We start from the raw sequence: 7,767 nt of genomic DNA on the forward strand, positions 1-7,767 counted from the left end.
ACGTAGTTTTCTTAAATACGGATTCATCACAGTCAGCTGCACGAGACTGTTGACACATGGCACACAAACAGTCCAGTGGCGTCAACTACAAGGAGACTACCAAAGACCGTTATTCACACGAGTAAATAAATAACACAGGTGAAAAAAATCTTTCATCGATAACAGGTCTACTGATAAGAATTACTGAGGAAAAAGATTCTGAAACTGGACATCCAATGCATATCCGAATATGGAAGCGAAACGCAAGCCACGGGTGAAACAGGAGAAAGCCTACACTGTACGTCCAAAAACAAACTAAACTCCTCCCGAACAGGCCTTGGAAGGCCCAAAGCTACCGACCGGCGGCCGTGTCATCCTCAGCCCACAGGAGTCACTGGATGCGGATGTGGTGGGGCATGTGGTCAGCACTCCACTCTCCCAACTGTATGTCAGTTTACGAGACCGGAGCCGCTACTTCTCTATTAAGTAGCTCCTCAGTTTGCCTCACAAAAGCTGAGTGCACCCCGCTTGCCAACAGCGCTCGGCAGACCGGATGGTCACCCATCCAACTGCTATCCCAGCCCGACAGCGCTTAACTTCAGTGATCTGACGGGAACCGGTGTTACCACTGTGGCAAGGCCGTTGGCACACTGTACGTTCAAAAAGTCCCGAGATTGGTTCTGTTCCTGGCATATACAAGACGTCAGTGTAGTAACTACGGTGGCAACTTGAGTTAACAACAGACGAGCTTTCGACCAGTCAGTTGTGAGCAGGCAGTGATAAGTCGTGGACGTGCAGCCGTAGTGCGTCAGCGTCTTTGTGTCACAAATCGCAATGGAGCAACTTCTCTGGATCAAGAGTGCAAGACATTTTGCAAAACGTTTTTAAGAAGAGAAAAGCGGGTACAAAGTTTGTCTCGCACACCTTGACTGCGGAACAAAAATAATGACCAGTGGATGCTGTGACCTGTCTGAAATATAAAACGTGAGTAGTTCTTTTCTGGAAAAATCGATATTTCATATTATCAGTACAAACCTACCACAAAACGACAAAGTGCAGAAATTCACATGAAGAGTCAATGCTTTGACGACGTAATCGACATTCAACCCAATGTGATTCGCGAGTTGAACGACATCCTAAAGGCGAAATTTGCTGACAGTTTCATATGTTTGTATGAAGGTTCTGCGCGTTGTGCTCAAGTGCGGGCCGGTTGTGTAGAACATATGAGGCATTGAAACGACAGCTTTACTATTTATTTATCGAGCCTTGAAACTATCTGGACTGTCGGGGCTTAAACATTTGAAATGCCTTAACTTCACCTGAGGTAATTTTAGTCTGTGACTCACTTCTGTGAAATATAGAATAAAGGTCACACATACGAACTGTGATTTTGTTTAAGATACATGATGCTTTTCGACACCTCGGGATCCTGGATAAGGTGTTTATATTAGTTTTTCATCAATGCTTGTGTGCAATAGTGTATACTGGTTTTTTACCATTAACACACATCAGTCAGAAGCCGATATAATTATCACCAATACTACATTTAAAAAAAGAAAAGCTTAATGGGTCTAAAAGTAACTGTACAAAATTTGGGCAAAGGTAACTCAAACAACAATGTGTATGTACTTTACTAGGGTTCACATTCACCTGCGAACACTTTCAGTTGTTGCAGTTGTGCATATTATAAAGGCATAAACACGTCAAACAGTAATTGTTTATTCAGATATTACATTTTTTTCAATATTAAGACAGTACTCCGAATAAGATAGTTTTCAACAAATTTTAGAGATGAATTGTTATCTTATTAGCTAATTATGTGATATTTCAAATTAAAACAAGAAATAGCTTGTAAAGATGAAATAATTGTGGCTTATGAATAACATTTGTCCGTTTTACATGTTTTCTGGAAATTTTATATTGTGCTAAAGTATTTCAAGATACTGCAGTGGAGCTATATTCGTAGCACATTTGGAAAGTTTTTCATACTTTCTCTGTGTCGGTGACAGGGCGATTTATGCATTTCAATTTTTTAAAATTTAAATACGCAATAATAGGAAGTATTCATCATGAGGAGTAGGTGGTCTTAGTGGATTACTTGTGGAGAAACACAGCTTTACATCTCTAAGGTAATTGTAAAAGGACTCGTGGGCCAATAAATAACTGACAACCAAGTAAAATTATTGTGTGTAAACCATTTGCCATCTTTATACCACGCTGCAACAACAGTATATAAAAATTAAGCGGACGGATAAAGGATGAAATTAAGCACAAGAGGGAATAAGGGATGATAATTAGTTTGTGAGAAAACCATAAGTGGAATAAGGGTAAAGTGATGTCACATAGCCTGAGGCGTGAAAGACTTATTAAATAAACTATTGCAACGGCAATACAGGTAAAAACGTGATAGGTGTAGAAAAAAATTAAAGTGAAATTTTTGTTATTCCACCTGGATTGCAGGAACTGAAGCACTATTACGCCACTTGAATAAGTCATCGGTTTGGAAATCAGAATGTGTAAAACGAGTTACAGAGGATATTCAGTATAGCTGATACAGATTGATGAAAAATTAACACAAAATTGGAGGAGAGTGAGGACAGCATCAAACCAGTCGTAATGTTGATGATTTGGGATGCAGCCATTCTGAGGTTAGGCTTGCCGCGACTGTGAAGAACAGCTGCACAGAACCGAAATACACCTTGCAACCAGTCCCAATTTTGCTTGTTAATAGTGGACTACACCCGTAGAGATTAAATAGATCGTCTTTAGGTTGAAGAGACCTGCTAGGATAGTTTACTGTTGTAGTGTCCTGACGAGCACGCTAAAATTGTGATATGTAAGTGAGATGTGAATAAGTCTAACGGTGTCATTGAATGTGATTTTAGTGTCTTAGTAAAAAGTTAGACGATACCAGTTCAGATGTTGTAGACCTCAATTGTCTGAATATGAGTTGATTAGTTTCTAAACGCATTGTGCAATATTAACAAATTAAACTGTGGCTTACTATGGTGTTCACTCTGCTTTTATGCTACTAATGACTTAAGAAAAAGATTACGTGTGAATTCTACGTCAACATTATAAGTTGCGCAAGCCGTTGTAGGGCACATAACCAGTAGTACCGATTTTGTGCTCTGTTCCCTTCGTTTATTGAGTGAAGGGAAAGTGACTGTCTGTGCCTTTCTGTATGTGGCCTAATCTATTCTGTCTTCATTTTGAGCCGATTTCATACGATTTGCGGCCGTATTTCCTTGAACAGTAAATATATTCTAGTATTCCGATTTGAACAAAACAAAATACCTTGTTTTTCCCTGTTTACAAAAATATTTTTCAGTGGTTTTATACTATCATCAACGGGTTTGCTTTTATTATATTGTAGGACATGGGTAAACGTTGAATTAAAATACATGAATGTTTTATGCTCATCAAATTCACAAAATTGTTTCAGCGAAGAAGATATACTTTAACAACATATTTGGCTTTACATGTTGTTATCTGACTTATGCAGTACAACTGATATTTTAACACAGGGAATCATCTGCAATTAATAAGAATTTTTGCATTGCTGTCCTTCCTATCCTTCCTATGGAGAGAATATTTAGGCCTAAAATGAAAGTACTGATGTTGGGTTAATTTATTACATTATTGTGATTACGTAAGTTAGTACTGATGTTTACCTGCTACGTTAAATAAGTTTCTCTTTTCTTGTAAGATATATGCCGCTGTTTGCGATAAAAATGCGCTTTTGTCAGTTAAGAAAGGGTTTACTGATTTATAGATTTTGTGTATTTCGTAGTAGAAATTGACAATGGTCTAACATCATCGAAATATTTTTAGCTAGAAAAAACAGAAATTGTGTATTACTCAAGGCAGGATTCTCAAAATAAATTGACTTTTTTGCCTAGTTCATGGCGCTTACGAGAAATGGATGTTCGTAGCAGCAGATTCACCGCGTGGATTTTCTCGGATACTGATTGTCAAAATCTACCTATCAGATTTGTTTTGGAAAAGGATTCTGCCTTGAGACAAAACAATTTTCTTCTTTTTCACCCATGCAGTGGGTCCCTCTGTATTTCGTCGCATAACAGGTAAAAAATTTGCATAATAATATTGCACCCTTGCTACAGCAGTAACACAACTAAAAAATCATCATTTTTGAGTGGTTTCTATCACAGAGTTGAAAAAAAATGATATTTTGCCGATCATCAAAAGTTACCTTTAGGGGGCAGTTATTTCGCTTTAATTATTTGAAGTAGGAGCGTTGCAATGATAGTTGAGCAGTGAACTCCACAGCGAACTGATCGTTTTAAGTATTTCAGAACTGTGTTATTTTGAGTTGTCTAGTTCTTTTGTACTGCATTCATAAAAAAATCAACGTGATATTTCGATTTGTATCACTGTAGTTGAACGACGAGGTAGCTATAGAATTATTAAAGAATTAGGTCTGAAGAATCGTTTCAGGCTATTTCGAGCTTTGTCAGTTTTAATGAACAAACAGAAATATTCCATTTTTGTGCTTTGACCATAAAATGTTTGTAATTTTCTGATTTAACCATTATTAGCTTTCCCAAGTAAATACAGTACTGTTGATTATAGTGTAAATTCTATTATCCGCGATGATGTATTGTTAATATTTGCAATTTTGTCATTTTTTTTAGGTACATACTCGTACATTTCCTTTTCAGCTCCCTTTTTTTGCAGGATAATGATGATGTCATCAGGGCGTCCACCTACCATATTGCACGATGATACAGAGGATGGACATTCTGCCAATCTAGAATGCATCCCAGGAAAATAAGCCCATTAAACAAATACACCTGAGCAAAGGAAGGACATAATAAATTACTTCATGACGTACATTTTCACAGAAATATATCATCCATAATAAAATAAAATAGGATCTATTGTCAGTGCTACCAGTTCTAAAGGACATAGCATAGAAGTGACATTTATTCTGTTTTAACTTCAGACATTTATTCTATTGCATGTAGCTCAATAGGTATGTTGCTTGAAGTCTACTCCAATCTTTTTCTCCAATGGCCGGCTGGAGTGGCCGAGCGGTTTTAGGCGCTTCAGTCTGGAAACGCTTGACCTCTACGGTCGCAGGTTCGAATCCTGCCTCGGGCATGGATGTGTGTGATGTCCTTAGGTTAGTTAGGTTTAAGTAGTTCTAAGTTCTAGAGGACAGAGGACCTCAGATGTTAAGTCCCATAGTGCTCAAAGCCATTTGAACCATTCCTCCAAACAAAATAATAAGAAGGATATTCAAGAACAAAAACATCAGAATTATTATAGTTTTCACTATTAAGTCGTTCTAAGTTTTTGGTGAATATTTGAACAGTTCATTGTGTTTCTATCTGTTCACTGTGCGTAATACCAGTTAGGCTTTTATAATGCTAAATGATACTGTCATTTGACTCACACTTCTCATTCTGTGAAAGTTTTGTTGAATATATTTAATTTCCAGAAACGTGTTTGCAGAAGAGGACACCAAAATCCTATTAGTCAAAATGTATCTTGCACTACAAGCCACTTGTTAAAAATGAAACATTGTAAACAAATATAACTTGAATATGAAAAGTGATGTATGTATAGTTTTATTCTAGAAAAATGTCGGAACTCTAAATAGCCAGTGGCTATATGTCTGATCAAGACCCTAAAAGTAACGTAACTGAAACAAAAGACAGTTTTGTTGTAGTTAATACTAGAAATGACTAAAACACAATTTGATCCTGGTGTTATATCCGTTCTTGTTAGTGATGATAAATTTGTTCATCTTAATAAAGTTTCATTAGTGCCAAAAATGTTTTTCTTGGTTTTTGGAAAACTGACGGTGTGCCCCTTTTGCAGTGAGATTGCAATATGTACAGTTTTGCGATTATGATCATTACCTTCATAACATTTTATATACTTTCATAGCACATACTGGCGTTCATGTAGCCGTCTGCAGGAGAGTTTCAGTACAGTTTGTCACCCGCAACTAACAAGGATTTTTCTGTAGTACATAACTGATAATGAACGAAAATATTAGGCCTACGATAAAACTTTAGCGCTCGGATTTTTTGAGCTTTGTTAACGTTACTGCATGTTATCTTACTTTCCACTGACAGCACTGTGATGTAAGTTACCTTTTTACGTTTGTTTACTTGAGTATTACAATTGTTTTCGAAAATGTTTCTGTTCACTGGTTTCGTGAGGACAGTTTACTTCTTGATTGGCGACTCCATGGCGTGTTGTGTGCACCACGGCCAAATAGTGAATAGAATTGGAAGGAAAATCAGCATTGGCCGTATTTTGTTGGTTTATTGTCAGCAAAATCGATTTTCGGTCACTTAGTGACCATCCTCAGTGCTGTAATATACAATTAAAATTGGTAGGCACTGGTATCAAGCTATAACCACAAGCTTAAAGCGATCACATAAACTCACGCTCTAACCTTGTGGTTATAGCTTAATACCAGTGCCTACCAATTTTAATTGTATATTATAGCACTGAGGATGATCACCAAGTGACCGAAAATCGATTTTGCAGACAATAAAACAACAAAATACGGCCAATGCTGATTTTCCTTCCGGTTTACTTCTGATAGGCTTTGTAAATTGGTGAGTGTTAGAGAAAGGTGTGTAATATGTTTTTAATTACTTGTCATGCATAGATGAAGAAGAAAAAATTGTTTAAAGTTGAATAGCAAGTACACTGACTAGTATAACAGTGGAACAAAAACAGTGTACTTGTTATTCAACCTTAAGTATGGAACTGTTCTACCAAGAAGTAACGAAAGAATCCATAAATAAGAAGAAAATAATGTTTCCTCAAGGCAGAGCTATTTCGCGAAACATATTTATTTGAAAGAAAACGCAGACAAAAAGTGAGTTTTTACCCCAAACCTTTATTCTTCAGATTCCCAAAACTACAGTTCCAACTGAAACCCTCACAAAACTGACCCATCGCTTGCCGAGAGCACGCAAGGCAGCCATTAAAGCAAAAAGTGGCTATTTTGAGGAATCTAAAATTTAACAGTTGAAGTTACCTATGTGTTGTTTGAGCTTAATAAACATTTAGACACGACTAAAATGCAGTTCCATGATGTATTTCCTGTCTGATATTTGCACCTTTACAACACAACTTATCCTGTAACACGAAAGGAAAAAAAAATAGTTTGAACTGGTTGGCGTCCAGGCTTTCGATCGGCGTGTTTTTTTTCCGTGTCCTTGCGCTGGGTCAGGGTGTGCTGCGAAGCGCTATGTCGGCCGTTGAGGGGTGCTATTGCAGGGGGATGTGTGTGAGGGTAGGACAGGGTGGTATAAAAAACGCCGGGGGTGACTGTTTTTTATGGCCGTGACGTAAGTTTTTTCGGAGGTGGGGTGTGACGCATCTGTCTTGTCTGGCCGACGCGGAGGGGCAGGGGAGCGGCGTGCGTCAGTCGATTGCCGACTGGGACAACGCGGCTAGCGGCGCGAGCCACGGCGGGCTACCATCAGCTGTTCGGTGCGGACCGCTGCTCACAGGTATAACACGGCACTTGCGCGACTCCAACATGGCCCATACCCTCCTTCCTTCCTTCCTTTCTTAAGTAGCTCAAGCAGCTGCATCTGTCTACATCCGTCATCAATGAACAATTACGTAAATTCGAATACCGTGCGTGAGGCATCAGAGACTTTTCTGTTTATCTCGTGAGAGACACAAACTACCCTCGATAAGTTTGGAAGCACCAAGCGATTATGGGCAGTGGACAGGAAATACATTATGGAATTGCAGTTTAGCCTTGTCTAAATGTTTATTAAGCTCAAA

The 7,767-nt window shown here is 38.3% G+C and overlaps 1 pseudogene; it reads right to left on the reverse strand.

Moving 5' to 3' along the window:
* Positions 1-508: 508 nt before the first annotated feature.
* LOC124607807 lies at positions 509-626 on the reverse strand (annotated as a pseudogene).
* Positions 627-7,767: the final 7,141 nt, after the last annotated feature.

Source organism: Schistocerca americana, chromosome 3, assembly GCF_021461395.2.
Source record: "Schistocerca americana isolate TAMUIC-IGC-003095 chromosome 3, iqSchAmer2.1, whole genome shotgun sequence".
In the NCBI taxonomy this organism is placed as follows: Eukaryota; Metazoa; Arthropoda; class Insecta; order Orthoptera; family Acrididae; genus Schistocerca; species Schistocerca americana.